This window comes from Saimiri boliviensis, chromosome 1 (assembly GCF_048565385.1).
Source record: "Saimiri boliviensis isolate mSaiBol1 chromosome 1, mSaiBol1.pri, whole genome shotgun sequence".
NCBI classification, from domain to species: Eukaryota; Metazoa; Chordata; class Mammalia; order Primates; family Cebidae; genus Saimiri; species Saimiri boliviensis.
Window position 1 is genome coordinate 88,618,286 of NC_133449.1, and position 22,516 is coordinate 88,640,801.

Here is a 22,516-nt window from a genome sequence, read left to right on the forward strand (position 1 = left end):
TTAGATCTTTCTGGAAATTAAAATCTGTCTCTATTTGGCCAAATAAAAAGTTCTCCAAGCCCAATTTGCCCCTACCCCCTGGTTTTCTTCCCTGCTTGCTCCCCTGTTCTTCCTCCCTGCAATCCTATAGTACTAGAAGTCTGTACACCACATCTAGCCATTTTTTTAAAAACATTTTGCCTTATTTTTCTTCTTGTCTCAGATTACTTTGTTCACTGCTTTATCTCTAGCCCCTACACCTCTGTTCAGAATCCAATAGGTGCCTGATAAATACTTAAAAAAATTATACTTTAAGTTCTGGGGTACATGTACAGAATGTGCAGGTTTGTTACATAGGTATACACATGCCATGGTGGTTTGCTGCATCCAACACCCCGTAATCTGTGGTAGGTATTTCTCATAATACTATTCCTCCCCTAGCTCCACAACTCCTGACAGGCCCCGATGTGTGATGTTCCCCTCCCTGTGTCCATGTGTTCTCATTGTTCAACTCCCCCTTAGGAGTAAGAACATGCAGTGTTTGGTTTTCTGTTCTTGTTTCAGTTTGCTGAGAATGATGGTTTCCAGCTTTATCCATGTCCTTACAAAGGAAATGAACTCACCCTTTTTATGGATGTATAGTTTTCCATTGTATATATGTGCCACATTTGCTTTATCCCGTCTATCACTGCTGGGCATTTGGGTTGGTTCCAAGTCTTTGCTATTGTGAACAGTGCTGCAATAAACATACATGTACATGTGTCTTTATAATATGATTTATAATCCTTTGGGTATATGCCCAGTAAAGGGATTGCTGGGTCAAATGGTATTTCTAGTTCTAGATAATTGAGGAATTGAGATACTATCTTCCACAATGGCTGAACAAATTTACACTCCCACCAACTGTGTAAAATCATTCCCATTTCAATACATTCTCTCCAGCATCTGTTGTCCCTTGATTTTTTTTTAATTTTATTGCATTTTAGGTTTTGGGGTACATGTGAAAAACATGCAGATTGTTGTATAGGTACATACATGGCAATGTGGTTTGCTGCCTTCCTCCTCATCACCTATATCTGGCATTTCTCCCCAATGTTATCCCTCCCCAACTCCCCAACCCCACTGTCCCTCCCCTAGTTCCCCAACACAGACCCCAGTGTGTAGTGCTCCCCTCCCTGTGTCCATGTGTTCTCATTGTTCAACACCTGCCTATGAGTGAGAACATGCCATGTTAGATTTTCTGTTCTTCTGTCAGTTTGCTGAGAATGATGGTTTCCAGGTTCATCCATGTCTCTACAAAGGACACAAACTCATCCTTTTTTATGGCTGCATAGTATTCCATGGTGTATATGTGCCACATTTTCCCTGTCCATTCTATCATCAATGGGCATTTGGGTTGGTTCCAAGTCTTTGCTATTGTAAACAGTGCTGCAATGAACATTTGTGTGCATGTGTCCTTATAACAGAATGATTTATAACCCTTTGGGTATATACTCAGTAATGGGATTGCTGAGTCAAATGGAATTTCTATTTCTAGATTCTTGAGGAATTGCCACACTGTCTTCCACAATGGTTGAACTAATTTACACTCCCACCATCAGTGTAAAAGTGTTTCTGTTTCTAGTCTACATCTTCTCCAGCATCTGTTGTCTCCAGATTTTTAATGATTGCCATTCTAATGGGCATGAGATATCTCAGTGTGGTTTTTATTTGCATTTCTCTAATGACCAGTGATAATGAGCATTTTTTTCATGTTTGTTGGCCTCATATATGTCTTCTTTTGAAAAGTGTCCATTCATGTCCTTCACCCACTTTTGAATGGGCTTGTTAGTTTTTTTCTTGTAAATCTCTTTTAGTTCTTTGCAGATTCTGGATATCAGCCCTTTGTCAGCTGGGTAGATTGCAAAAATTTTTTCCCATTCTGTTGGTTCACACTAATGATTGTTTCTTTTGCTGTGCAGAAGCTAGGGAGTTTAATTAGATCCCATTGGTCTATTTTGGCTTTTGTTGCCAATGCTTTTGGTGTTTAGTCAGGAAATCCTTGCCTATGCCTATGTCCCGAATGGTTTTGCCTAGGTTTTCTTCTGGGGGGGGTTTATGGTGTTAGGTCTTATGCTTAAGTCTTTAATTCATCTGGAGTTAATTTTAGTGTAAGGTGTCAGGAAGGGGTCCAGTTTCTGCTTTCTGCACATGGCTAGCCAGTTTTCCAAACACCATTTATTAAACAGGGAGTCCTTTCCCCATTGCTTGTTTTTGTCAGGTTTGTCAAAATCAGATGTTTGCAGATCTGTGGCACTGCCTCCGAGGTCTCTGTTCTGTTCCATTCTCTATATTTCTGTTCTGGTACCAGTACCATGCTGTTTTGATTACTGTAGCCTTGTAGTATACTTTGAAGTCAGGTAGCCTGATGTCTCCAACTTTGTTCTTTTTGCTTAGAGTTGACTTGGCTATCCACACTCTCTTTTGGTTCCTTATGAAGTTTAAGGTGGTTGTTTCCAGATCTCTGAAGAAGGTCATTGGTAGCTTGATGGGAATACTGTTGAATCTATAAATTACTTTGGGCAGTATGGCCATTTTCACAATACTGATTCTTCCTAACCATGAGCATGGAATGTTTCTCCATCTGTTTGTATCCTCTCTTATTTCGTTGAGCAGTGCTTTGCAGTTTTCCTTGAAGAGGTCCTTTATATCCTTTGTTAGTTGTGTTCCTAGGTATTTTATTCTCTTTGTAGCAATTGTGAATGGCAGTTCCTTCTTTAAGGAACTGTGGTTCTCTTTAAGTCTGTTATTGGTGTATAGGAATGCTTGCAATTTTTGCACATTGATTTTGTATTCTGAGACTTTGCTGAAGTTGCTTATCATTTTTAGGAGATTTTGGGCTAAGACCATGGGGTCTTCTAAATATACAATCATGTCATCTGAAAATAGAGAAAATTTGACTTCCTCCTTTCCTAATTGAATACTCTTTATTTCTTCTTATTGCCTGATTGCTCTGGCTAGAATTTCTAATACTATATTAAATAGGAGTGGTGAGAGAGGGCATCCTTGTCTAGTGCCAGATTTCAAAAGGAATGCTTCCACTTTTTTTCCCATTCAATATGATATTGGCTGTGGGTTTGTTGTAAATAGCTTTTATTATTTTGAGATATGTTCCTTCAATATCTAGTTTACTGAGAGTTTTTAGCATAAAGGGCTGTTGAATTTTGTCAAAGGCCTTCTCTGCATCTATTGAGATAATCAGGTGGTTTTTGTCTTTGGTTCTGTTTATGTGATAAATTACATTTATGGACTTGAGTATGTTGAACCAGCCTTGCATCCCCAGGATGAAGCCTACTTGATCATGATGGATAAGCTTTTTGATGTACTGTTGCAATCAGTTTGCCAGTATTTTATTGAAGAGTTTTGCAGCTATGTTCATCATAGATATTGGTCTGAAGTTTTCTTTTCTTGTTGAGTCTCTGCTGGGTTTTGGTATCAGGATGATGTTGGTCTCATAAAAAAAGAAGGATTCCCTCTTTTTGAATTGTTTGGAATAGTTTCAGAAGGAGTGATACAAGCTCCTTTTTGTATGTCTGTTTGAATTCAGCTGTGAACTCATCTGGATGTGGGCTTTTTTTAGTCGGCAGGCTATTAATTTCTGCCTCAATTTTAGACCTTGTTATTGGTCTATTCAGGGTTTTGACTTCTTCCTTGTTTAGGCTTGGGGGGATGTAAGCATCCAGGAATTTATCCATTTCTTCCAGGTTTACTGGTTTATGTGCATAGAGTTATTTCTAGTAATCTCTGATGGCTTGTATTTCTGTGGACTCTGTGGTGATATCCCCTTTATCATTTTTATTGCATCTATTTGATTTTTATCTTTTCTTTTTAATAATCTGGCTTGTGGTCTATTTTGTTGATCTTTTCAAAATACCAGATCCTGGATTTATTGCTTTTTTGAAGGGTTTTTGTGTCTCTATCTCCTTCAGTTCTGCTCTGATCTTAGTTATTTCTCGTCTTCTGCTAGCTTTTGAGTTTTTTTATCTTGTTCTTCTAGCTCTTTCAATTTTGACAATAGGGTGCCGATATTAGATCTTTCCTTGCTTCTCATGTGGGGATTTATAGCTGTATATTTTTCTCTAGACACTGCTTTAAATATGTCCCAGAGATTCTGGTATGTTGTGTCTTCGTTCTTGTTGGTTTCAAAGAACATATTTATTTCTGCCTTCATTTCATTGTTTATCCAGTCAACATTCAAGAGCCAGTTGTTCAGTTTCCATGAAGCTGTGCGGTTCTGAGTTAGTTTCTGAGTTATGTGTTCTACCTTGATTGCACTCTGGTCTGATAGACTGTTTGTTATCATGTCCTTTCTTTTGCATTTGCTGAGGAGTGATTTACTTCCAATTATGTGGTCAGTTTTAGAGTAGGTATGATGTGGTGCTGAAAAGAATGTATATTCTGTGGATTTGGGTGGAGACTTCTGTAAATGTCTGTTAGGTTTGCTTGTTCTAGATCTGAGTTCAAGTCCTGGATATCCTTGTTAATTTTCTGTCTTGTTGATCTGTCTAATATTGACGGTGGAGTATTAAAGTCTCCCACTATTATTGTGTGGGAGTCTAAGCCTCTTTGTAAGTCATTAAGAACTTGCTTTATGTATCTGGGTGCTCCTGTATTGGGTATATATATATATTTAGGATCATTAGCTCTTCTTGTTGCATTGATCCTTTTACCATTATGTAATGTCCTTGTCTCTTTTGATCTTTGTTGGTTTAAAGTCTATTTTATCAGAGACTAGGATTGCAACTCCTTTTTTTTGCTCTCCATTTGCTGGGCGAATCTTCCTCCATCCCTTTATTTTGAGCCTATGTGTATCCTTGCATGTGAGAAGGGTTTCCTGGATACAGTACACCAATGGGTTTTGACTTTTTATCCAATTTGCCTGTCTGTGTCTTTTGATTGGGGCATGTAGCCCATTAACATTTAAGGTTAGTTTTGTTATGTTTGAATTTGATCCTGCCATTTTGATGCTAGCTGGTTGTTTTGCCTGTTACTTGATGCTGTTTCTTCATTGTGTCAATGCTCTTTATTATTTGGTATGTTTTTGGAGTGGCTGGTACTGGTTGTTCTTTTCTATGTTTAGTGCTGCTTTCAGGAGCTCTTATAAAGCAGGCCTGGTGGTGATGAAATCTCTGAGCAATTGCTTGTTCTTAAAGGCCTTTATTTATCCTTCTTTTATGAAACTTAGTTTGGGTGGATATAAAATTTTAGGTTGATATAAAATTTTAGGTTGAAAGTTCTTTTCTTTAAGGATGTTGAATATTGGCCCCCACACTCTTCTGACTTGTAGGGTTTCTGCTGGGAGACTCATTGTGAGTCTAATGGGCTTCCCTTTTTTGGGTAACCTGCCCTTCCTCTCTGGCTGCCCTTAACATTTTTTCCTTCATTTCAACCCTGGTGAATCTGAAGATTGTGTGCCTTGGGGTTGTTCTTCTTGAGGAATATCTTTGTGGTGTTCTCTGTATTTCCTGGACTTGAATATTGGCCTGCCTTGCTAGATTGGGGAAGTTTTCCTGGATAATATCCTAAAGAGTATTTTCCAGCTTGGATTCATTCTCTCCATCATATTCAGTTACACCTCTCAAACGTAGATTAGGTTTTTCACAGAATCGCATATTTCTTGGAGGCTTTGTTCATTTCTTTTTATTCTTTTTTCCCTAATCTTGATTTCTCATTTCACTTCATTGAGTTGATCTTCAATCTCTGATATCCTTTCTTCTGCTTGGTCAATTCGGCTATTGAAACTTGTGTACACTTCACGAAGTTCTCATGTTCTGTTTTTCAGCTCCATCAATTCATTTATGTTTATCTCTAAGCTGTTTATTTGCATTTGCATTTAATCAGACCTTTTTTCAAGGTTCTCAATTTCTTTGCATTGGGTTACAACATACTCTTTTAGCTCAGAGAAGTTTCTTTTTACCCACCTTCTGGAGCTGTTTCTGTCAAGTCATCAGACCCGTTCTCCATCCAGGCTTGTTCCCTTGCTGGTGAGGAGTTGTGATCCCTTGGAGGAGGGGCGTTCTGGTTTTGGGTGTTTTCATCCTTTTTTTTACTGGTTTCTTCCCATCTTTATGGATTTATCTACCTGTGGTCTTTGTAGTTGGTGACTTTCAGATGGGTTCTCTAAGTGGACATCCCGTTTCTTGATGATGAAGTTATTTCTATCTGTTTCTTAGTTTTCCTTCGAACAGTCAGGTCCCTCTGCTGTAGGACTGCTGGAAGTCCACTCCAGACCCTGCTTGCCTGGGGATCACCTACAATAGCTTCAGAACAGTAAGGTTTGCTGGCAATTTCTTCTTCTGCTATCTTTGTCCCAGAAGGATATCTGCCAGATGTCAGCCTGAGCTCTCCTTTAGAGGTGACTCTTTGGATATACGGGGGTCAGGAAGCTGCTTGAGGAGACAATCTGTCCTTTATAGGAGCTCAAGTGCTGAGCTGTGAGCTCATTGTTCGATTCAGAGCTGCTGGGCAGGTATATTTAAGTCTGCTGCAGTGGAACTCATAACCGCCTTTTTACCCCAAGTGCTCTGTCCCGGGAAGGTGGGGCTTTATTTATAAGTTTCTGTCATGCTGCTGCCTTTTGTGAGAGATGCCCTGCCCAGTGAAGAGGTAGCCTAGTCACAGTCTGCCAACAGAGGTGTTGCTGAACTGCTGTGGGTTCTGCCCAACTGCTGTGTGAACCTCCTTGCAGTTTTGTTTATAAGGGTATAATTAGAACTGCCTCAGTAATGGCGGTCTACCTCTGTAATGGCGGACTGCCTGGGTAGTGGCAGACTGCCTCTGTAATGCTGGATGCCCTTCCCCCACAGAGGTGGACCATCCCAGGTCCAGCTGTGTTGGCTGTGACACTCTCAATCTAGAGCTTTTCAGATGACTGGTCTTTGTGGGGGTGTGATCAGTCGAGCCAGATCATCTGGCTCCCTGTTTCACTCCCCTATTTTTTTTTTACAGTTGTACATGCAACTCTGTCTCCCAGGTGTTCCATTCGCCAGTTGAAAAGGCACTAAGATTTGTGTGAGTTTTTATGGAGAGACCTGCTGTGCCAGCTGAAATAGCCATGCTGTGGGCTCATGGTGCTTTTCTGCCTGGAAATCTCCTGGTCTGTGGGCAGTAAAAATTTGCTTGGAAATACGGTTATCACTCACCCTCTGGGTTTTTGCTGGGAACTGCAATCCAGAGCTGTTCCTATTTGGCCATCTGGGATTGGTTCTCTGTCCCTTGATTTTTTAATGATCACTATTCTAACTGGCATGAGATGGTGTCTCATTGTGGTTTTAATTTGCATTTCTCTAATAATCAGTGATAATGAGTTTTTTTCATATGTTGGCTGCATAAATGTCTCCTTTTGAGAAGTGTCTGTTTATATCCTTAGCCCATTTTTTTATGGGGTTGTCTTTTTCTTGTAAACTTGTTTATGTTCTTTGTAGATTCTGGATATTAGCCCTTTGTCAGATGGGTAGATAGCAAAAATTCTCTCCTATTCTGTAGGTTGCCTGTTCATTGTAATGATAGTTTCTTTTGCTGTGCAGAAGCTCTTTACTTTAATGAGATTCTATTTGTCTATTGTAGCATTTGTTGCCATTGTTTTTGGTGTTTTACTCATGAAGGCCTTGCCCCTGCCTATGTCCTGAATGATATTCCCTAGGTATTCTTTCTTTTATGATTTTCGGTCTTACATTTAAATTTTTAATACATCTTGAGTTAATTTTTGTATAAGATGTAAGGAAGGGATCCAGTTTCAGCTTTCTGCATATGGCTAGCCAGTTTTCCCAACACCATTTATTAAATAGGGAATCATTTCCCCATTGCTTGTTTTTGTCCGGTTTGTCAAAAATCAGATGGTTTTAGATGTGTGGCATTATTTCTGAGGCCTCTGTTCTGTTCTATTAGTCTCTATCTCTGTTTTGGTACCAATAACATGTTGTTTTGGTTACCGTAGCCTTGTAGTATAGTTTGAGGTCAAGTAGCATGATGCTTCCAGCTTTGTTCTTTTGCTTAGGATTATTTTGGCCATGTGGGCTTGTATTTTATTTTTGGTTCCATATGAAATTTAGGGTTTTTTTTTTCCAATTCTGTGAAGACAGTCAATGGTAGCTTGAAGAGGATAACACTGAATCTATAAGTTACTTTGGGCAGTATGGCCATTTTCACAGTAATGATTCTTCCTAACCATTAGCATGTAATGTTTTTTCATCTGTTTGTGTCCTCTCTTATTTCATTGAGCAGTGGTTTGTAGTTCTCCTTGAAGAGGTCCTTCATATTTCTTGTTAGTTGTATTCCTAGGCATTTTATTCTCTTTGTAGCAACTGTGAATGGGAGTTCACTTGTGATTTGGCTCTCTGTTTGTCTATTATTGTGTATAGGAATGCTTGTGATTTTTGCACATTGATTTTGTATCCTGAGGCTTTGCTGAAGTTGCATCAACTTGAGATTTTAGGCTGAGAGAGTGGGGTTTTCTAAATATACAATCATGTCATCTGCAAACAGGGACAATTTGACTTCCTATCTTGCTGTTTCAATACCCTGTACTTCTTTCTCCAGCCTGATTGCCCTGGCTAGAACTTCCAGTACTGTGTTGAATAGGAGTGGTGAGAGGGCATCCTTGTCTTGTGCTCATTCTCAAAGGGAACACTTACAGTTTTTGCCCATTCAGTATGATATTGGTTGTGGGTTTGTTATAAATAGCTCTTATTTTTTTGGAGATACATTCCATCAATATCTAGTTTATTGAGATTTTTTAGCATAAAGGGCTGTTGAATTGTGTTGAAGGACTTCTCTTCATCTATTGAGATAATCATGTGGTTTTTGTCTTTGGTTCTGTTTATGTGATGGATTACCATTTGTTGATTTGTGTATGTTGAACCAGCCTTGCATCCCAGGGATGAAGCCAACAAGATCATGATGGATAAACTTTTTGATGTACTGTAGGATTCAATTTGCCAGTATTTTATTAGGATTTTAGCATCAATGTTCATCAGGGATATTGGCCTGAAATTTTCTTTTTCAGTGGTTCTCTGCCAGGTTTTGGTGTCAGGATGATGTTGGTCTCCTCTTTGTACCTTGGCAGAATTTGACTGTCAATCCATCTGATCCTGGACTTTTTTTTGGTTGGTAGGCTATTAATTACTGCCTAAATTTCAGACCTTGTATTGGTCTCTTCAAGGATTTCTCTTCTTCCTGGTTTAGTCTTGGGAGGGAGTATTTGTCCAGAAATTTATCCATTTCTTCTACATTTTCTAGTTTATTTGCATAGATGTGTTTATAGTATTCTCTGATTGTAGTTTGTATTTCTGTGGGATTGGTGGTGATATCTTCTTAATCATGTTTTTATTGCATCTATTTGATTCCTCTCTCTTTTCTTCATTAGTCTGGCTAGTGGTCTATCTATTTTGTTGATATATTTTTTCAAAAACCAGCTCCTGGACTGATTTTTTTGAAGGGTTTTTTTTTGTGTCTCTATCTCCTTCAGTTCTGCTCTTATTTTTTTGTCTTCTGCTGGCTTTTGAATATGTTTGTTCTTGTGTCTCTAGTTCTTTTAATTGTGACATTAAGGTGTCGATTATAGATCTTTCCTCCTTTCTCTTGTGGGCATTTAGTTCTATACATTTTCCTCTACACACTGCTTTAAAAATGTCCCAAGATTCTGGTACATTGTGTCTGGGTTCTCATTGTTTTCAAAGAACATCTTTATTTCTGCCTTCATTTCATTATTTATCCAGTAGTAATTCAGGAGCTGGTTGTTCAGTTTCCATATAGGTGTATGGTTTTGAGTAAGTTTCTTAATCCTGAGTCCTAATTTGATTTCACTGTGGTCTGAGAGGCAATGTTATGATTCCCATTTTTTTGCATTTGCTGAGGAGTGTTTACTTCCAATTATGTGGTGGATTTTAGAATAAGTGCTATGTGATGCTAAGAAGAATGCATATTCTGTTGATTTTGGATGGAAAGTTCTGTAGATATCTATTAGGTTCACCTGGTCCAGATCTGAGTTCAAGTCCTGCATATCCTTGTTAATTTTCTGTCTCATTGATCTAATAATGACAGTGGAGTGTTAAAGTCTCCCACTATTATTGTTTAGGAGTCTAAGTCTCTTTGTAGGTATCTAAGAACTTGCTTTATAAATCTGAGTACTCCTGTATTGCATACACATATATTTAGGATAGCTAGCTCTTCTTGTAGCATTGATCCCTTTACCATTATGTACTGCCCTTCTTTATCTCTTTTGATCTTTGTTAAAGTCTGTTCTATCAGAGACTAGGATTGCAACCTCTGCTTTTTTTTTTTTTTTCTTTCCATTCGCTTGCTAAATCTTCCTCCAATCCTTTTTCTTTGAACCTATGTGTGCTTTGTACATGAGATGGGTCTCCTGAATACAGCACATTAATGGGTCTTGACGCTTTATCCAATTTGCCAGTCTGTGTATTTTAATTGAGGATTTAGCCCATTTACGTTTAAGGTTCATTATTGTTATGTGGGAATTTGATCCTGCCATTATGATGCCAACTGGTTATTTTCCCTGTTAGTTGATACAGTGTCTTCGTAGTGTAGATGGTCTTTACAAGTGCTGTTTTTGCAGTGGCTGGTACCAGTTGTTCCTTTCCATGTTTAGTGCTTCCTCAGGAGCTCTTGTAAGGCAGGTCTGGTGGTGACAAAATCTCAGTAGTTGCTTGTCCCTAAAAGATTTTATTTCTCCTTCACTTATGAAGCTTAGTTTATCTGGATATGAAATTCTGGGTTGAAAATTCTTTTCCTTAAGGATTTTAAATATTGGCCCCCAGTCTCTTCTGGCTGGTAGGGTTTCTGCTGTGAATCTAAAGGACTTCCCTTTGTGGGTAATCTTTCTCTCTGGCTGCCCTTAGCATTTTTTCCTTCGTCTCAACCCTGGTGAATATGACAATTATGTGTCTTGGGGTTGCTGTTCTTAAGGAGTATATTTGTGTTGTTCTCTGTACTTCCTGAATTTGATAGTTGGCCTGCCTTGCTGGGCTAGGGAATTTCTCCTGAATAATATCCTGAAGAGTGTTTGCCAACTTGGTTTCATTCTCCCCTTCACTTTCAGTTACACTCATCAAATGTAGATTTGGTCTTTTCATGTAATCCCATATTTCTTGGAGACTTTGTTCATTTCTTTTCACTCTTTTTTCTCTAATCTTATCTTCTCACTTTATTTCATTGAGTTGATCTTCAGTCTCTGATATCCTTTCTTCCACTTAATCAATTTGGCTATTGAAACTTGTGTATGCTTCATGAAGTTCTCGTACTGTGTTTTTCAGCTCCATCAGGTCTATTATGTTGTTCTCTAAACTGGTTATTCTAGTCAGCATTTCGTCTAACCTTTTTTTCAGAGTTCTTAGTTTCCTTGCATTGCGTTAGAACATGGCCCTTTAGGTCGGAGTAGTTTGTTATTATCCACCTTCTGAAGCCTGCTTCTGTCAATTCATCAAACTTCTTCTCTGTCCAGTTTCATTCCCTTGCTGGCGAGGAGTTGTGATCCTCTGGAGGAGAAGAGGTGTTCTGGTTTTTGGAATTTTCAGCCTTTTTGTGCTGGTTTCTTTCCATCTTTATGGATTTATCTACCTTTGGTCTTTGAAGTCAGTGACCTTTGGATGGGCTCTCTGAATGGATGTTCTTTCTGTTGATGTCAAAACTATTTCTTTCTGTTTGTTTGTTAGGTTTTCTTCTAACAGGCCCCTCAGCTGCAGGTCTGCTGGAGTTTGCTTGAGGTCTAGTTTAAATCCTGCTTGCCTGGGAATCACCAGCAAGGGCTCACTGCACAACAGCAAAGATTACTGCCTGTTCCTTCCTCTGGTAGCTTCATCCCAGAAGAGTACCTGCCAGATACCAGCCAGAGCTCTCCTGTATGAGGTGTCTGCTGGCTACTTCTGGGAAGTGTCTCCCAGTCAGGATACACAGAGGGCAGGGAGCCACTTGAGGAGGCAGTCTGTTCCTCATCAGTGCTCCAACACTGTGCTGAGAGATCCACTGCTCTCTTCAGAGCTGCACAGCTGGGACATTTAATGCTGCTAAAGCTGTATCCACAACTGCCCCTTTTCCCAGTTGCTCTGTCCCAGGAACATGTGGGCTTTATTTAGAAGTCCCTGATGGGATGCTGCCTTTTTTCAGAGATACCCTGCCCAGTGAAGAGGAAGTCTAGTGACAATCTGCCTGCAGAAGCCTTGGTGAGCTTCTGTGGGCTCTGTCCAGTTCAAACTTCCCAACTGTGATGTTAAAAATGCCTACTTGAGCCTCAGCAATGGTGGACGCTCCTCTCCCGACCTAGCTCGGAAGTCCTGGGTCAACCTCAAACTGCTATGCTGGCTGTGAGAATTTCAAGCCAGTGGATCTTAGTTTGCTGGTCTTCATCACAGGGAGACCCGTTGAGCCAGATCACTTGGCTTCCTGGTTTCAGACACCTTTCCTGGGAAGTGAACGGTTCTGTTTTGCTGGTGTTCCAGGGTCCACTAGGGTATGAAAACAAAAACTGCTGCGGCTAGCTCAGTGTCTTCCCAAATGGCTGCCCAGTTTCGTGCAGGAAACTCAGGGCCCTAGTGTTGTAGGCACTGGAGGGATTCTCCTGGTCTGTTGATTGTGAAGACTGTGGGAAAAGCACAGTATCTGTGCCAGAGTGGAGGGGACAGTCCCTAATGGCTTTCCTTGGCTAGGAGAGGGAGTTCCCCAGCCCCTTGCACTTCTGGATGCGGCAGCAACCCACCCTGTTTCAGCTTGCCCTCCTTGGGCTGCACTCATTTCCCAACCAGTCCCAATGAGATGAACCATGTACCTCAGTTGAAATGCGGAGATCACTTGCCTTCTGCATCAGTCTCGCTGGGAGCTGCACACCAGAGCTGTTCCTGTTCGGCCATCTTGCCAGTCAACTCTGATAAACACTTTTTAAATGAGCAAAAGTAGTAATTTTTGAGGATGAGAATCAAGCCAAGTGCCTCATAGACATTTTTTGTAATTAAGCAGTATGTCAAAGCATGAGTTAACATTGATGTATTTAGGCACCAATGTTTAGAAAAGTAAACATATTAAAATTACTTCTGAAATATGGGATGCATATTTTTGCCTTCTTATATATAAGCCAATGAACACAATTTGCCATTTGATTGATGTCTCAGGATTATTATATAAGCATCAATTATTGTTTGCTTCTGCCTCTGCAGACATAGTTTGGTCTGACAATTGCAGGAAGGAGAGGAGGCACAGAAGCAAATGTGGCCCCTCACCATTCCCTGAGCCATCTATGCCAAAGGGCCTAGACCATGCAAGACAGAAAATTTACACCAACCAAACAAATTACTTTCCCTGGGAAAGGGAAGTGGATCCAAATGTGAGTAGCTTTTCTTTTTTCTCTAAGGCAGTAATGCAGACATTTTATTTCTAGTGTGGGATGGCTCCCTCGCTCTGACTTTAAACTTACATACACTTAACAAAATAAGTTGCCAATTCTGTCTTTGGGGCTTCACACCTCACATGCAGAATTATTCTGAGAAAGTGTGATGAAAAGAGCATGGCCTTTAGAGTCAGAACTGGACTTGAACCCCAGCTCTGCCCCGTCTAGCCATGCAAGACAGATGTGGGATTGAATTATGCAATGTGTATATCACACTTAACACAGTATCCAACACAGAAACAAATGCCTGACTCATCTCCCTCTAGTGTGCCATCTACCTCTAATGACCTACCTGCCCCGTGAGTCCCACTCTTCGTTGTCTGAGGAAAGTAATCATCTCCCTTCTCTTTACCTTCTGCCATCTGTCAAGAATAGTCCTATAGAAAAAATAATGATTAAATTACCCAAAGATACTAGATTCTGAAAATCACTTACTACTTGTTTTCTTTTTCCAGAGGCATTTGCATTTGCAAAGGAGACAGTGAATTCATCCAGAGGGTTGCCTCTTAAATGACAGAAACTGGAAGTATAGTATTCCCCCCTCACCCAGTTTCATTTTCCATGGTTTGTTATCATTTTCCATGGTCACCCATGGTCTAGAGATATTAAATGGAAAATTACAGAAATAAATAATTTATAAGTTGTAAATTGTGCACCATTCTGAAGAGCATGATAAAATCTCACACCATCCTGCTCTGTCTCCACCCCACCCAGCATGAATTTTCTCTTTGTCCAGCACATCTACACTGTATAAGCTCCCTGTCCACTGGTCACTTAGTAGCCGTGTTAGTTAACAGATAGAAAAACATAAGTACATATACAAGGTTTGGTACTATTCCTGGTTTCAGAAATCCACTGGGGGGTCTTGGAATGCATTCCCAGCAGCTAAGAGGGAACTACTGTACAGATTTTTTAGGGTATTGGTTTAACCACTGCTCTTCAAATTAAACTGCCTATGTAAACCTGTCTCTGCATTCATACAGAGCAAATGCTTGCACCAAATTTTTATTTGTATAATTAAAATGTGTGTGGTGATATCTCTGATATATCAAATTTATATTAAAACTTTCTTCTTCAAACGTAATACTGTAGAACATAGCTAACACATTTCCTACCTGGAAAATCATGTAATTCATGTGTCTTTATATAGCTGTATGTCTCATTCTGACTTATTGAAGGATTTTAGGTTTTCATAGAGAGGGTTTTAACGAAGTCACTTTAAGCCCTTTTTAGATTTGAAATGATGAAAGCATTGGCAGGACTTCTAAGAGATAGCATGGGGGTTCCGTGTGAACATCTTTAACAGTAGAAACGTGCCCCCTTCCAAAGAGAGCACTTTGCTATTTATCAGGACTTAGAGAAGAGACTGAAGTGCAAGCATGATGCAATTTTAAAAGATCCCTTTAAAAGCAGACATATCCACGCCCAGCAGAAATGGGGGATCGGTTTATCAAAAGGTCTGCAGGTGGCACATTTTCTATTTCTATAGCCATTAGAGGATGAATCCCAGAGTGAAGTTTGACTTAAAGATCCTAAGTTTCTTTTGTAACAAAAGAAAATCTCTTAGATAAACTGGTAATAGCTAAGGTGATTTATTGATGTGGTGATTTTAGTAAAAACTAATGATGTTTTAACTGCAATCACAAGACACAAATTTATATTCCAGGGTAAAAAAAGGTGGCTTTATTTGCTCTGCTGTATGTTATTACTGCTTACAAGTTTATAAGTTATTATTGTTTATTAGTTTCAGTGACTGAAACTAAATAGATTATCTCTATGCCATACACAAGCCCAACTTTCATCAATATTTAACTGAAGGAGAAAGCAAGAAGCTGACCATTTATTTAGGAAAGTAATGTTGGTGGCTTCTGAAATGGCTCAAACAATCCCTGCCTTCTGTCACTCAAGTTCTTGTGTAATCCCTCCTCTCTTGAATGTGGGCTGCACATAGTGACTGGCTTCTACCAAATACAATATGAAAAAAGTGGTAAGATGTCACTTACAAGATTAGGCTGTAAAAGAGCATGACACCTCTCTTTCTTTCTTCTCTTTTCTCCTCTTCTCTCCTCTCTTGCTTTCTGTCATGAAGCCAGCCACCGTTTTGTGAGCTCTCCTAGGAAGAAACCCACATGGTGAGAAACTGAGAGCAGCTTCTGGATAATAACCAATGAGGAAGTGAGGCACCCAGTCCATTTGTTTATGAGGAACTGAATCCTGCCAGCAACTACAGCCCCAGCCAATACCTCAATTGCAGCCTTGAAAGAATCCCAGAGAAAGAATGGACTCAACTAGGCCATGTTGAATTTCTGACCCACAGAAACTGTGCGATAACAAATATTGTTTTAAGCCACTAAATTAGATGGTAATTTATTATGGTACAATAGATAACTAAATCAAGAACACTTAAATATATGTCTTACATAGTAGGAAAGTAGATAAAGTGTGGTATATCTATATACAATGTAAACTAGAATAAGGTTGAAGACTATTTGATTACATAAAAATAGTATCTGTGTAGTTAAATATATGACCTTCAAAAAAGACCAAATCAATTTCCTTAGAAGACCAATAAGTAGAGAAACTAGAGCATCAAGCCCACACCCAGAAATCATAGAAAAACATTTTTCTATGGATATAGAAAAATCATGATTTTAGTTTTAAGGAATTCTGGTTTTTATCAGCCAGTATTCAGGGAGGTAAACAGAAAACAGTGTGTATAGCTTATGGAGAGAAAAATTTACCTCTCCATGGTTAAATTTTTGAAATTTAACTATGCAAGAAATTAGAAAAGCATTGGAAGTTCCAAGGACGCATAAGAGAGAGGGTGACATTGCCCAGAGATCAAGCAGCCTCCAGTGCCCTTGCAAGAGCCCAAAAGACCATACTTGCTGCTGGTGCCCCCAAAGGACTAAACAGGAAGTACATCCCTACTGCAACCATGGTTGATTCTTCTACCTTGGCTGCAGCAGAGGCAGGCTGACTTCTACCACCATTCTGTCTTCGTTAGAGATCTTCTAACAAACACTCTTCCAACACTTCTTGGAGATCTTCCATGGACAGACTTTCCCTTAAGCCCAGCTAAAAAGAGGGTCTGATAAAAGTATTACCAGTAGAATGGTGGATGCAGATTAAGTGTCTGCCACTCATATTAAACCAATTTAAATATTCTCCTTTGAGCAATGGCATATATTTTTCAAGACTAAAATTATCACAGGATTCATGGTATAAAATTTCTCAGGCACCTTATATTAGTCTTGTAAATTAAGCCCTAAATTATCACTGTATTCACATGATAACAAGACAACATGAATACGTTGATTTCACCAAAGTTGAAATTAAAGCATTCAAGATTTCCAAAGGCCACTCAAACCTGTTATATTAGCGGGGTTTTGGCTGAACAATACAGTTAATCTAGTCAAAACAGTTTGCTCAGAAATGCCTTGTGAAAAAGTAGACAAAATGAGTTAGAAATGAATGCTTTAAGATACAATTTTTTTTTTGCCCATGTTCATTCATAAAAATTTTTTGAGATTCCAAATATAGTCAACCCTTGAACAATGCAGGAGTTAGGGGTTCCCAAAACTTACTTACGAGGAGCCTACTGTTGATTAGAAGCTTGACCAATTTAATAAACAGTCTATTAACATACATTTTATATATTATATACTGTATCTTACAAGAGAGTAAGCTAGAGAAAATAAAATGTTATTAAGAAAATAACAAGGAAGAGAAAATATATTTACTATTCATTAAGTGAAAGTGAAACATCATAAAGGTCTTCATCCTTGTCATTTCCATTGAGCAGTCTGAGAAAGAGGAGGAATTGGTCTTACTGTCTCAAGGGTGGCAGAGATGGAAGAAGTGGAGGAGGTAGAAAGGGGAAGCAGGAGAGGCAGGCACACTCCCTGTAGCTTTATGGAGATACATCATAATTTCTGCCTGTCGTTTTGCTTTTTCATTTCCCTAAAAATGTGTCTGTAGATACTAATGCTTTCTCTACTATTTGCTTTAGTTTCAGTGCCCGTGTCATAGAAGGATGCATGTTCTACAAGAAGTCAAAAGCAGTCTTCATTAATGTTGGTGTTAAACTCATGGAGTTTTGAGTGGCAGGGGCATTATCTAATATCAAATCAGCTTTAAAAGACAGTTTCTTATGGCAGGGTGCTTCCTGACTTCAGGAAGAGGGCATCAATGACACCAATCCAGAAAAACAGTTCTTGTTGTCCAGGCCTTCTTGTTGTACAACTCAAAGACTGGAAGCTGGTGTTTATCTCTTTCCCTTAAGGCTGAGTTGCTAGCAGCTTTATAGATAAGGGTAGTTAGCTAGTCCCTCCCTGCCTTAAATCCTGGTGCTTATGCCTTTCTTTTCTAATAAATGCCTTTTATCTTGCTTTTATCAAAAATTGGGCACTTCTATCTGCTTTAAAAACTTGTTCAGGCAGATATTCCTTCTCCTCAATGATTTCCTTAATGGCATCTAGGAACTTTGCTGCCTCTTGGTCAGCAGAAGCTGATTTTCCTGTTATCGTGACAATTTCTCTTTATACAAATATTAAACCAGCCAGGTGTAGTGGCTCATGCCTGTAATACCAGCACTTTGGGAGACTGAGGCAGACAGTTCATGATGTCAGGAGATTGACACCATCCTGGCCAGCATGGTGAAACCCCATCTCTACTAAAAAATACAAAATTTAGCTGGGCATGGTGGCACATACCTACAGGCCCAGCTACTCCAGAGGCTGAGGCAGAAGAATCGCTTGAGCCCAGGAGACAGAAGTTGCAGTGAGCCGAGATGGCACCACTGTACTCCTGCCAGGCAACACAGCGAGACTCCATCTAAAAAATAAATAAATAAATAAACCATCCTTTACTGTCATTAAATCTTCCAGCTTTAGATTCTTCACTTTGCTTTGGCTTTTAGTTGTCATATAATGAATTCACATTTTCTCAAATCATATTAGAGTCTATTCCTGAAGTCTATACCTTTCTTATAGCAATCCAGCACCCACATGAATTTTTAATATGAGATTAAAAAGGTATTTTGCAAAAACTGCAAGGCTTTTGTGCCTGCTGGTGTAGCTACAGCAATGGCTTTATTAATTTCCTGCTTTTGTTTTATGTGTAATGGTCCTTACACTGAATTTCTTTGTCTTGAAGTGATGAGCAACCACAAATGCATATCTCAATCTATGGTGCATATCAAACAATCCAACTGGAGGGGATCCAAGATGGCCGAGTAGGAACAGCTCTGGATTGCACCTCCCAGCAAGAGTGTGGAGGGTGAGCAGTCGCGAACTAATCTACGTTTGATAGGTGTACCTGAATGTGACGAAGAGAATGAATCCAAGCTGGAAAACACTCTTCAGTATATTATCCAGAAAAACTTCCCCAACCTAGCAAGGCAGGCCAATATTCAAGTCCAGGAAATACAGAGAACACCATAAAGATATTCCTGAAGAAGCGCAACACCAAGGCACATAATCGTCACATTCACGAGGGTTGAAATGAAGAAGAAAATGCTAAGGGAAGCCAGAGAGAAAGGTCAGGTTAACCACAAAGGGAAGCCCATTAGACTCACAGCAGATCTCTCAGCAGAAACCCTACAAGTCAGAAGTGGGGGGGGGGGGGGGGCAATATTCAACTTCCTTAAAAAAAAAAAAGAACTTTCAACCCAGAATTTCATATCCACCCAAACTAAGTTTCATAAGCAAAGGAGATATAAAATCCTTTACGAACAAGCAATTACTCAGAGATTTCATCACCACCAGGCCTGCTTTACAAGAGCTCCTGAAAGAAGCACTAAACATAGAAAGGAACAACCAGTACCAGCCACTCCAAAAACATACCAAATCATAAAGAGCATCAACACAATGAAGAAACAGCATCAAGTAACAGGCAAAACAACCAGCTAGCATCAAAATGGCAGGATCAAATTTACAAATAACAATATTAAACCTAAATGTAAATGGGCTGAATGCCCCAATCAAAAGATACAGACTGACAAATTGGATAAAAAGCCAAAACTCATTGGTGTGCTGTATCCAGGAAACCCTTCTCACATGCAAGGACACACATAGGCTCAAAATAAAGGGATGGAAGAAGATTTAACCAGCAAATGGAGAGCAAAAAAAAAAAAAAAAGGAATTGCAATCCTAGTCTCTGATAAAATAGACTTTAAACCAACAAAGATCAAAAGAGACAAGGACATTACATAATGGTAAAAGGGTCAATGCAATGAGAAGAGCTAATGATCCTAAATATATATATATACGCCCAGTACAGGAGCACCCAGATATATACAGCAAGTTCTTAATGACCTACAAAGAGATTTAGACTCCCACACAGTAAGAGTAGGAGATTTTAACACTCCACTGTCAATATTAGACAGATCAGGGCCAGGTGCGGTGACTCAAGCCTGTAATCCCAGCAATTTGGGAGGCTGAGGCAGGTGGATCACGAGGTCAAGAGATCGAGACCATCCTGGTCAACATGGTGAAACCCCGTCTCTACTAAAAATATAAAAAAATTAGCTGGGCATGGTGGCATCTGCCTGTAATCCCAGCTACTCAGGAGGCTGAGGCAGGAGAATTGCCTGAACCCAGGAGGCAGAGGTTGCGGTGAGCCGAGATCACGCCACTGCACTCCAGCCTGGGTAATAAGAGTGAAACTCCATCTCAAAAAAAAAAAATTCAAAAAAAAAAAAAATATATATATATATATATACACACACATATATACATACACACACACACATATATATATATATACACACATATATATATACATACATATACATATACATATATATATATTAGACAGGTCAACAAAACAGAAAATTAACAAGGATATCCAGGACTTGAACTCAGACCTGGACCAAGCAAACCTAATAGACATTTATAGAAGTCTCCACCCCAAATCCACAGAATATACATTCTTCTAAGCACCACATCATACCTACTCTAAAACTGACCACTTAATTGGAAGTAAATCACTCCTCAGCAAATGCAAAAGAATGGAAATCGTAACAAACAGTCTCTCAGACCACAGTGCAATCAAAGCAGTACTCAGAATTCAGAAACTAACTGAGAACCACACAGCTTCATGGTAACTGAACAACTGGCTCTTGAATGTTGACTGGATAAACAATGAAACGCAGGCAGAAATAAAGATCTTCTTTGAAACCAATGAGAATGAAGACACAACATACCAGAATCTCTGGGACACATTTAAAGCAGTGTCTGGAGGAAAATATATAGCAAGAAATGTTCACATGAGAAGCAAGGAAAGATCTAAAATTGACACCCTATCATCAAAATTGAAAGAGCTAGAGAAGCAAGATCAAAAAACTCAAAAGCTAGCAGAAGACAAGATAACTAAGATCAGAGCAGAACTGAAGGAGATAGAGACACACACAAAAAAAAACCCTTCAAAAAAGCAAAAATTCAGGATCTGGTTTTTTGAAAAGATTAACAAAATGGAAAGACCACTAGCCAGATTAATAAACAAGAAAAGAGAGAAGAATCAAATAGATGCAATAAAAAACAATAAAGGGGATATCACCACAGATTCTACAGAAATACAAACCACCATCATATATTACTAGAAATAACTCTATGCACATAAACCAGTAAACCTGGAAGAAATGGATAAATTCCTGGACACTTGCATCGTCCCAAGCCTAAACCAGGAAGAAGTCAAAACCCTGAATAGACCAATAACAAGGGCTGAAGTTGAGGCAGCCGTTAATAGTCTACCAATCAAAAAATGCCCAGGTCCAGATGGGTTTACAGCCGAATTCTACCAGACATATTAAGAGGAGCCGGTATCACTCCTTCTGAAACTATTCCAAACAATCCATAAAGAGGGAATCCTTCCCAAATCATTTTATGACACCAACATTATCCTGATACCAAAACCCAGCAGAGACTCAACAAGAAAAGAAAACTTCAGGCCAATATCCGTGATGAACATACATGCAAAAATCTTCAATAAAATATTGGCAAACTGATTGCGATAGCACATCAAAAAGCTTATCCATCACGATCAAGTAGGCTTCATCTCTGGGTTGCAAGTCTGGTTCAACATACTCAAGTCCATAAATGTAATTTATCACATAAACGGAACCAAAGACAAAAACCACATGATTATTTCAATAGATGCAGAGAAGGCCTTTGACAAAATTCAACAGCCCTTTATGCTAAAAACTCTCAATAAACTAGGTGTTGACAGAACATATCTCAAAATAATGAAAGCTATTTACGACAAACCCACAGCCAATATCATACTGAATGGGCAAAAACTGGAAGTAATCCCTTTGAAATATGGCACTAGACAAGGATGCCCTCTCTCACCACTCCTATTCAATATAGTATTGGGAGTTCTAGCCAGAGCAATCAGGCAAAAAAAGAAATACAGCTATTCATTTAGGAAAGGAGGAAGTTAAATTTTCTCTCTTTGCAGACGACATGATTGTATATCTACAAGACCCCATTGTCTCAGCCCAAAATCTCCTGAAATTGATAAGCAAAGTCTCAGGACACAAAATCAATGTACAAAAATCACAAGCATTCCTATACACCAATAACAGACTTAAAGAGAGCCAAATCAAGAACACACTGCCATTCACAATTGCTACAAAGAGAATAAAATACCTAGGAATCCAACTAACAAAGAATGTAAAGGACCTCTTCAAGAAGAACTACAAACCACTGCTCAACAAAATAAGAGAGAACACAAACAGATAGAGAAATATTCCATGCTCAGGGTTAGGAAGAATCAATATCATGAAAATGGCCATACTGCCCAAAGTAATTTACAGATTCAATGATATCCCCATCAAGCTACCAAATGACCTTCTTCACAGAACTGGAAAAAACCACCTTAAACTTCACATGGAACCAAAAGAGAGCCCGCATAGCCAAGACAATCCTAAGCAAAAAGAACAAAGCTGGAGGCATGTTGATGCCTCTATGATGATAGACTGGACACTACCTACTTTAAACTATACTGCAAGGCTACAGTAATCAAAACAGCATGGCATGGTACTGGTACCAAAACAGAGATATAGACCAATGCAACAGAACAGAGGCCTTGGAGGCAATGCCA

General features: G+C 39.2%; 1 long non-coding RNA gene across 3 annotated transcripts; it reads right to left on the reverse strand.

The window, feature by feature from the left end:
* Positions 1-118: 118 nt before the first annotated feature.
* LOC141584732 (uncharacterized) lies at positions 119-15,633 on the reverse strand. Of its 3 annotated transcripts, none has more exons than XR_012517937.1 (4): positions 15,415-15,631; positions 13,704-13,788; positions 12,797-12,902; positions 119-715 (listed from the first exon to the last, which is right to left on the reverse strand). It is a non-coding gene; the product is annotated as an uncharacterized LOC141584732 (long non-coding RNA). The 3 variants fall into 3 exon arrangements; XR_012517938.1 differs by lacking the exon at positions 119-715 and adding an exon at positions 4,297-12,476 and having other exon boundaries at positions 15,415-15,633; XR_012517936.1 differs by lacking the exon at positions 119-715 and having other exon boundaries at positions 4,297-12,902; positions 15,415-15,608.
* Positions 15,634-22,516: the final 6,883 nt, after the last annotated feature.